The sequence below is a fragment of the Mytilus galloprovincialis genome, chromosome 6 (assembly GCF_965363235.1).
Source record: "Mytilus galloprovincialis chromosome 6, xbMytGall1.hap1.1, whole genome shotgun sequence".
In the NCBI taxonomy this organism is placed as follows: Eukaryota; Metazoa; Mollusca; class Bivalvia; order Mytilida; family Mytilidae; genus Mytilus; species Mytilus galloprovincialis.
The window spans coordinates 85,846,409-85,855,574 of NC_134843.1; the positions used below are offsets into that span (position 1 = coordinate 85,846,409).

Genomic DNA, 9,166 nt, shown 5'->3' on the forward strand with positions numbered 1-9,166 from the left:
AAAATCATTTTATTAATTCTATGTGAATAGTTATCAAAGGTACCAGGATTATAATTTAACACGCCAGCCGCGAGTTTCGTCTACATAAGACTCATCAGTCACGTTCAGATTAAAATAGTTATCAAACCAAATAAGTACAAAGTTGAACAGCACTGAGGGCCCGAAATTCCGAAACGCTGTGACAAATATGGCTACGTTAATCTATTCCTGGGATTAGAAAATCCTTAGTTTTAGGCAGACGTAGCTGTAGAATATTTTTTTGAAATACCGCCTATCAAATATGAACAGACTACATCAAATACTTGTTTAAATAATTTAAAATGAACTTTATCACGGTGGGTATGGTTGTCCTGCGAGAGAACGTTCTGTGCTGGTGATTCGGTCCTGACGGGTGCTGTGATCAATGAAAAAATGTAAACAAAGACGAAAATGATGATTTTTGACGTTTTCACTCAAAAAAAATGGAAGAAAACAGTTGAGATTTTTCAATTTTGTTTCTTATGGGTTCATATATAAACCATTAAAAAGTTGACCCTCTAAACTGTTTCAGTAAGCGTAACACAAAAATGCTCATTTTCAGAAAATCTAGAACTGAAAAAATAAAACAAAAATGCTCATAGAGTCCGCTTTCTATACCGCAATCCACACGACAAAACTATTTTGTGAAAAAAAAACTGCAATTTATTAAAATTTAGCATTTTCTCAATTTATTCATGTCCTGATACTGTGCTGGTGGGTCCTGTCATTGTGCTTGTGGGTCCTGATACGGTGCTGGTGATTTTGGATAAGAAGTTGGTCATATTTGAAACAAATGTTACAAAATCAATAAAATTGGGCAGATAATTGTTGTCAATAGGATCTATGACGCCTATTTTAGCTCTTGTGCGTCCATTTGGCTGTTTAATATGTGTTTTCAAATGATCGTAACTTGTATTACACAATTACATAAAAGGGCAATATCTTTCGTCCAGTATCAGATAACAATATATAGTATCTAAAATAAGAATAGTTTTATTAAGATATTAAATGCCCCTAACATTGATGCTTCAACAATGATCAAAGCCCATACCGCATAGACATGTTTGTTAGCGCTCCGCATACCCCTCCCCACTTCCACCCAACCAACCTTCCTCATTTCCTCCTTCATTGTTACAGTGGTGTACCAACACAACAATTTATCACATAAAATAATAACACAAAGACACACATTATTGAACAACGAATGCTCGCAGGTACTGAAAGCTAGTTCAAAGCCGCATTTTCAACTAATAGATAAACCATGTTCTCATATACAAAAGTCCCAATCGTGTCGATTAAAAAAGTCTCAAAACTTAAGTTCACATTTTAATGTTTGATGAAGCAGAACTTTAAAAGTGTGCAGTGAATCTTGTGCTCACAACAGTTATTGTCATAATTATGTTTACATAAGACTTACAAAGGAATTAAGAAGGTACCAAGAAATATTTTATACAGTTCAATTTAATGATCATGAATGGAAGGAAATGGTACGGAAGTTTACATAGGACAAAAAGAAATTGATAGTATTTTTTGGCGAAAGACGTAAACGCTTATTTGCATCATATAGTACAGCTCTTCTATAAAAGCATGCAAAAAAAAACTTTGATTGACTCGTTTGCTTGGATGTTTTCAAACAATAGGTAGGCGGAGTTTCAATAAATACTGGGATTTGATTGGACAAATACTAACTGACAGGAATTGAAGTAATGTTTATTGTCCAAACAAATTCTAGTATATAGTAAACAGACTACTTACCTGTCGTTTAAAAAGATCCAAACAATCATAGCAAGCAATCTGATCAATGGTTTGCTTCGCATATATTTATAGAAGAGCTGTAAATTCTAAAAAAAAATTCTTATTGTCGTAGATGGTTAAATCCTCAACAAAATCTCAATAACTTTGTTGGAACGAATAAAGGTTTTAAATCAAATTTCGTGGACTTTTCAGCTTACACCCTGACGAGGCATGTTAACTGTTCGTATGCTGTTGCACCTGACGCACGGAAACTTCCACATTTCCATCTTCTTTTCTGAAATATTTTACCCAGCTCATACTTGACAGGATTGTTATCCTAGAAAAGGTGTAACCAATGAATTGAACACAAGTTAAAAATTCCACAATACTTTATAATCCATTTTATGTGTCAATTTGTTCGAAAAAAAAGTCGAAAAGAAGAGAGTTTTTTTAATGTCATGATTATCTGTCGCTTTCTAGATCTATGCTTAGCATTTATTTCAGATGACATGGACTCCTCACCCTGGTGACCCTGCTGCCTTTCATAACTTTATCCGTATACATATATTAATAGATAAACAAAAGGCTGCAACTGGTATTTTTGTATTTAAAATGATTCGTTGTAACGAGAATATTTGTGGTGAATGGAAACTGTGGGGTCAAAATCTTAAATTGCTTATAAATGTTGCTGGACCCAGTTTCGTTATCTGATCTGAATTTTCTGAAATGTGCAAGGTATATAGACATCAGCCTTTTGATTTTTTTACTCGGTAAGTTTTGCCCTAATTGCTTGAACTTTTGCAATATTAAAGCCGATTTCAATGAGTGTATAGACAAAGGGAATATCTTTGGTTATCTTGCTTGCTGAACAGAAAAGTCATTGTTAGGTTATGTAAACTATCCTACTTTAAGAGTAGACTAGTGCGACAAATGACACATCTTTCTGTCTGTAGGACCAGGCTACTTCGAAAAGAGGGTAGTTTACCTTACCTAACAATGACTTCACGGTTTAGCTAACAAGCAAGCTAACCAAAGATATTACCACCTTTGCCTACATACTCAATGGAATCGGCTGTAACTAAAAACTCGAATACATTTTAACAGACATTGGTCATGTTTGTTGATGAATATTATTTTCCTAGGTTAATCATTTGGTAACATTTGGTCAAGTAATTTCAGAAAAGATCTTTTTGTAATTGCGGACACCAAGACAATACATGAACCTCACACGACCCCTCGACACAGGTGAGCTTACATATGATCTTATATCGATTCGGGTTGATAACCAGTTGAAATTAAGCCAGTTTTTTGTGTGTGTATATTTGTATTGTTTTATAAAAAAGAAGATGTGGTATGATTGCAAATGAGACAACTATCCACAAAAAACCATAATGACACATACATTAACAACTATAGGTCACCGTACGGCCTTCAACAATGAGCAAAGCCCAAACCGCATAGTCAGCTATAAAAGGCTCCGATAAGACATTGTAAAACAATTCAAACGAGAAAACTAACGGCCTTATTTATGTAAAAAAAAATTAAAAAAATCTATTTTTTTGCTCTCAATTTTTATGCAAAACCTTTTACATTTTTATTTTATGGGTTATTGTTGAAGGTCGTACGATGACGTATGGTTGTTAACACATACTTCCTTTGGTTTCTTATGGAAATGTGTCCATTGACAACAAACATACACATCATCTACTTCATATAAGTATTGTAAAAATTACAACGTATTTTGGTGATCTTGCAAAATGATCGTAATCCCGAAAATCGTAAACATATTTTCTTATCTTACAAGGGGGCAAGAAGGGTTCCATTAACAGGCCAACAAATAAGATTACAGTTAATTTAAAAAAAAATAAAAAAAGAGGTATTTTTTCTCTCATAATAACATTAAACAGATTCACAACAATGTCAATTTCAAGAAAGCAGACAACAGTTAATTAGTCAATAACAGTACAGCATCAATGATCTTGAATATATGCCACTTTTAACTAAAACATAAAGGCACAGAACCAGGACCGTTTTTCTTATCACCAGCACAGCGTCAGGACAATTCCGTTTAACGAACTTGCACGACTTTTGCAATATAATATTGTTGTAATATACTTTGCATGGTACTTATGACGCATCAGAGAAAAATTAAGCAAGAAAACAGTCGTTTAATTGCCGTTCTGATACAATGTAAACAAACCCACCAGCACAGAATCAGGACCCACCAGCACCTGACAGGACCAAATCACGAGCACAGAACGTTCTCTCGCAGGACAACCATACCCACCGTGTTTATTTGGGTATGAATATGTCTTAATGCTCACACATGCACAGATAAGTTGTCCTTTTTTATAGAAAAAAAGCTATATAATAAAATAAAAACAAATATACTCTTCGATGTTGCAGCAATATTCTATAAATCAGATGTATTACACAAACAATCACAAATATATACAAGGAATACACAAATAATTGTTAGTTTTCACGTTTTCCATTCAGTCTAACATGGTAGCCTCGGGATCTGAGAAGTTGAAGCAAATATTGCCGAGATATTCTGTGCTGCGGGCGACTCCATTTCTTTTGAGGGAGAACCAGGTCACTTGGCATTGACATTTGAGGTTTGTTATGAATTTCTGCTTGTATCAGGGACAAAAGAAGCTCAAGATCAGGATTATTAGTCCTCAGCTGTACACTGTCAGCTTGTTCTTTACATGTTACCCCAAGACTCATATTCAACCTATGAAAAGAATTTAATTATTAATAAAATCCCACAACGTGCATTTAGGAAGAAATATTCATAGGAAATTGGATATAGGATACTAATTTGGTAACTTATTCTCCGTCTATTGTGTTACATTTTAATGTTGCGTCGTTGTTCTCCTCTAATATTAAATGCGTTTCCCTCAGTTTTGGTTTGTTACCCCGATTTTGTTTTTTGTCCATAGATTTATGAATTTTGAACAGCGGTATACTACTGTTGCCTTTATTTACCACTACTGTTTTGTAAAACATATCATTTATGGGGAAAAAAGTTAAACATTTTGAATTCCAATGGTCACATTTACGTAATGAGGCCAAAAACTAGTCTGCACACAATTCATATGTAAAAATTAAAGGTAGAACTAATTCATCCCCTTCTACAAGAGATTGTATGTGAAGTCATTAAAACTTGAAGTATTTTAAAACAAGACTATATGTTGAAACCTATTGCAAACTATTGATGGCATTATTATAACATTGCATGCATGTTTCATTACAATACGTCATTTTCAATGTCTAACATCCATCTCGCGTTATTATGAAATCCACTTTCATTTCAAAATGAAATGTAACTTTCATGATGACACTAGCTCTAACAATAAAGCACACAGGTAAATAAAAGGAAACTTGATGGAAATATTATTTTCATGGTCCTGGCAAAACAATGTAATTATAAGTATTGAATGCTACTTTAAGCAATGATTTTACACCCCAATAAAAAAAACCCAGAAGAATTCAACTCTTAGATATTTACACACGTGGAGTGAAAAACTTAGTTTAAACAATTTTCAAAAATAATTATTTTTTTCATCTGCAAAGCACATGTTTTTATTAAACCTGTAACAACATTTGCAGGTTTTCATTGTAAAGTATTATTCAAATGATATTTTTGTAACAATATAACGAGATCCATCATTTGGTTTCAAATATTGGTGTAGCATTCTTATCATCTGAAACCATCTAAATTATAATCATAGGTATGGTAAATAATACTTACAAGACAATAACAAGAACTGAATAGAATATTCTAATTGTCTCCATTATTCTAAAAGGAAAATAATATTTGAGTACAGATGTCTTTATCTTATATTTTTAGCATGATCTGTGTTTGTTTTTGCCAAAAACTATTTGGAGGTTATTTTGTTTACTTGTCAATTATACTGTTGTACTCACAAAATGTATCACGAAATATCTTAAACTTTCATAAATCCCACCTTGTTCTGGTAATCTATTGTTTATAAATAGTTCGAACAACCTTCAGTTTGTTTACTTTGGTTTAGATGGCCGCATTCCGATTTTATGTGAGTTGGTTTATGAATGTTCTACATCATTGTAAGAGTGAGGTCACGGAAGCTGTAGTTTTCCAAACTTTCTGTATGTAGATTCAGTTTACCTGTTATATTCCTTTTGATTTTGATTGTTTTTATTTCAGTTTCCACGTTTGTTTGTTGAACATTCATTTCGGTATATATTCCTCATTACTGATATATTTGGTAGCATCTACCTCTTGTGATTAAATTCCTAAATAACTCACCATCTATATAAAACTCTCATCGCTTTTGAACAGACATTTATTTTATAACATACCATTTATAAATTCTTCATAAATATATTTAGAAATAAGCCTTCCTTGTGAAGTTCAATCCAAATACTGATCCGGACGTACTTTAATAAAGCATATTTGCATGTGTTCATGGTCTAACATACATAATTGGTTTTCGTTTATTGTTGAAGTATAAATCAGTATTTCGGTTTTCTCTCATTAAATAAATTCACATTTTGTGCATATTGGGTGTTATTTTTTTTTATCTTTCTTCACGGTGTATAATTTTCTCATTTCAAATGCCGTCCGGTAACTTATTACTATTTACAAATTTTTCGTTTTAATGACTTTTATACTAGTAATCAATGGTAACCACATTACATCTCCTTAGTTTTTATATCTTGTTTGTATAGTAAACTTAAATACAAAGTACGAATGTTGTCCAAAAATATAACATGAAAATTCAAAAAATCTTGTACACATAATAAATATAAACCGAGACAAACCGATAAGTCACAAGTATACTATATCATTGATATCACCCTGAATTATACTCGTTTTTTAAGTTTAGACCGGAGAATTCAAGTGACAATATTTGGACATGTAGTAAAGTAGATATAATAAAATATTAAAGCTCTTTGAATCTCACAAGATGTCAATGATGGCAAACTCAAAATAAAAAAACACAATGAAGGTAGACTCTAAATGAAAATACACAACGAAGTCAAACTCTAATCAAAAATACACCATGATGGCAAACTGGCAAACTCTAAATGAAAATACACAATGAAGGCAAACTCTCAATAAAAATACACAATTAAAAAAACAATGAATGGGTTTCATGATATACATACCTTTTTGCAGGTTCCTACTATATTAAATGACAGATGTAAAAACATTCCGGGTTTTATAGGGTTACATGTCATTCATTATCAATGATGACTGTGTTCTTCTGAAAGGTTCTAGTAAATGACGTTTTCTGTGATCTGATTACATTGTGCGACTTTTCTCACTTCAAAACTTAATTATGATTATAACATGTACTCTAACAATACGCCTTTGTTGTAGTATTTATAAGCCAATTATTTTCAAGCCAATTAAACATTCATGTTGTACTGTTGCCTTTATAAACCACTATTTTTGTGAAGACTCCATATGTTTTTGTACTATTTAGGTTCATTTGGTACTGATTTATTGATCTATGTCGTATATCTCCCCTTAGTTGTAAAAAGAAAATACTCTTATCATTCTCCATTTGAGTCCCGACTTCAATCAATTAAGAATTATACTTCTTATAGGTTAAATAAATGGGTCTTTACTTTTAAGAAAATACAACGAAGCAAACATACTCCCGTTAAACTAGATTCTATGGAAACCGGACAAGTGTTTTCCTAACAATAACAGTTTATTCATTGGATTTTCTTTGCTAGAATTGTCTTAACTCCTCGGAAGCTTTTCCCATCACTTTGCGTCCGGCGTCCGTCGTCGTCGTCGTCCGTCGTCGTCCGTCGTCCTTCGTCGTCCGTCGTCCGTCGTCGTTAACTTTTACAAAAATCTTCTCCTCTGAAACTGCTGGGCCAAATTAAACCAAACTTGGCCACAATCATCATTGGGGTATCTAGTTTAAAAAATGTGTGGCATGACCCCGCCTACCAACAAGATGGCCGCCATGGCTAAAAATAGAACATAGGGGTGAAATGCAGTTTTTGGCTTATTACTCAAAAACCAAAGCATTTTGAGCAAATCTGACAGGGCTAAAATTGTTTATCAGGTCAAGATCTATCTGCCCTGAAATTTTCAGATGAATCAGACAATCTGTTGTTGGGTTGCTGCCCCTGAATATGTAATTTTAAGGAAATTTTGCTGTTTTTGGTTATTATCTTGAATATTATTATAGATAAAGATAAACTGTAAACAGCAATAATGTTCAGCAAAGTGAGATTTACAAATAAGTCAACATGACCGAAATGGTCAATTGACCCCTTTAGGAGTTATTGCCCTTTATAGTCAATATTTAACCATTTTTCGTAAATCTTAGTCATCTTTTAGAAAAATCTTCTCATCTGAAACTACTGGGCCAAATTAAACCAAACATGGCCACAACCATCATTGGTGTATCTAGTTTTAAAAATGTGTCCGGTGACCCGGTCAACCAACCAAGATGGCCGCCATGGCTAAAAATAGAACATGGGGGTAAAATGCAGTTTTTGGCTTATAACTCAAAAACCAAAGCATTTAGAACAAATCTGACATGGGAAAAATTGTTCATCAGGTCAAAATGTATCTGCCCTGAAATTTTCAGATGAATCGGACAACCTATTGTTGGGTTACTGCCCCTGAATTGGTAATTTTAAGGAAATTTTGCTGTTTTTGGTTATTATCTTGAATATTATTATAGATAGAGATAAACTGTAAACAGCAATAATGTACAGTAAAGTAAGACCTAAAAAGAAGTCAACATGACCAAAATGGTCAATTGACCCCTAAGGAGTTATTGCCCTTTATATATTCATTTTTTTTTAACAATTTTCACAAAATTTGTAAAATTTTACTAACATTTTCCACTGTAACTACTGGGTCAAGTTCATTATAGATAGAAATAATTGTAAGCAGCAAGAATGTTCAGTAAAGTAAGATCTACAAACACATCACCATCACCAAACCACAATTTTGTTTTGAATCCATCTGTGTCCTTTGTTTAGTATTCACATAGACCAAGGTGAGCGACACAGGCTCTTTAGAGCCTCTAAATTGTCATTCTCTTTTAACTAGTAGTATTTACACGCTACCGCTAGCGTCATGCATTATGTTTAATGTTTACTGTTGCTATTAAAAAAAGTAAATAATAGCAAAAAGTTTTGAACTCCAAGGAAAATTCAAAAGTGCGTCATCAAATGTCAAAATCAAAAGCTCAAACAAACCATACGTATAGATATTCTTGAATTGGTACAGGCATTTTTTCATGAAGAAAAGCGTGTGTTGAAACTGGTTTTATAGCTTTTTACACAATTACTTGTATGATATAAAAATAAAGGGTATGTGGTATGATTGCCAATGATTATATTATCCATTAAAATAAATATAGCGCTAGACCACTCGACCACCTTCCTG

The 9,166-nt window shown here is 32.9% G+C and overlaps 1 long non-coding RNA gene across 1 annotated transcript; it reads right to left on the reverse strand.

Annotated features, from left to right (window-relative positions):
• Window positions 1–4,145: 4,145 nt before the first annotated feature.
• On the reverse strand, window positions 4,146–6,977 carry LOC143078382 (uncharacterized). Its single transcript, XR_012979203.1, has 3 exons — window positions 6,910–6,977; window positions 5,510–5,557; window positions 4,146–4,489 (listed from the first exon to the last, which is right to left on the reverse strand). It is a non-coding gene; the product is annotated as an uncharacterized LOC143078382 (long non-coding RNA).
• Window positions 6,978–9,166: the final 2,189 nt, after the last annotated feature.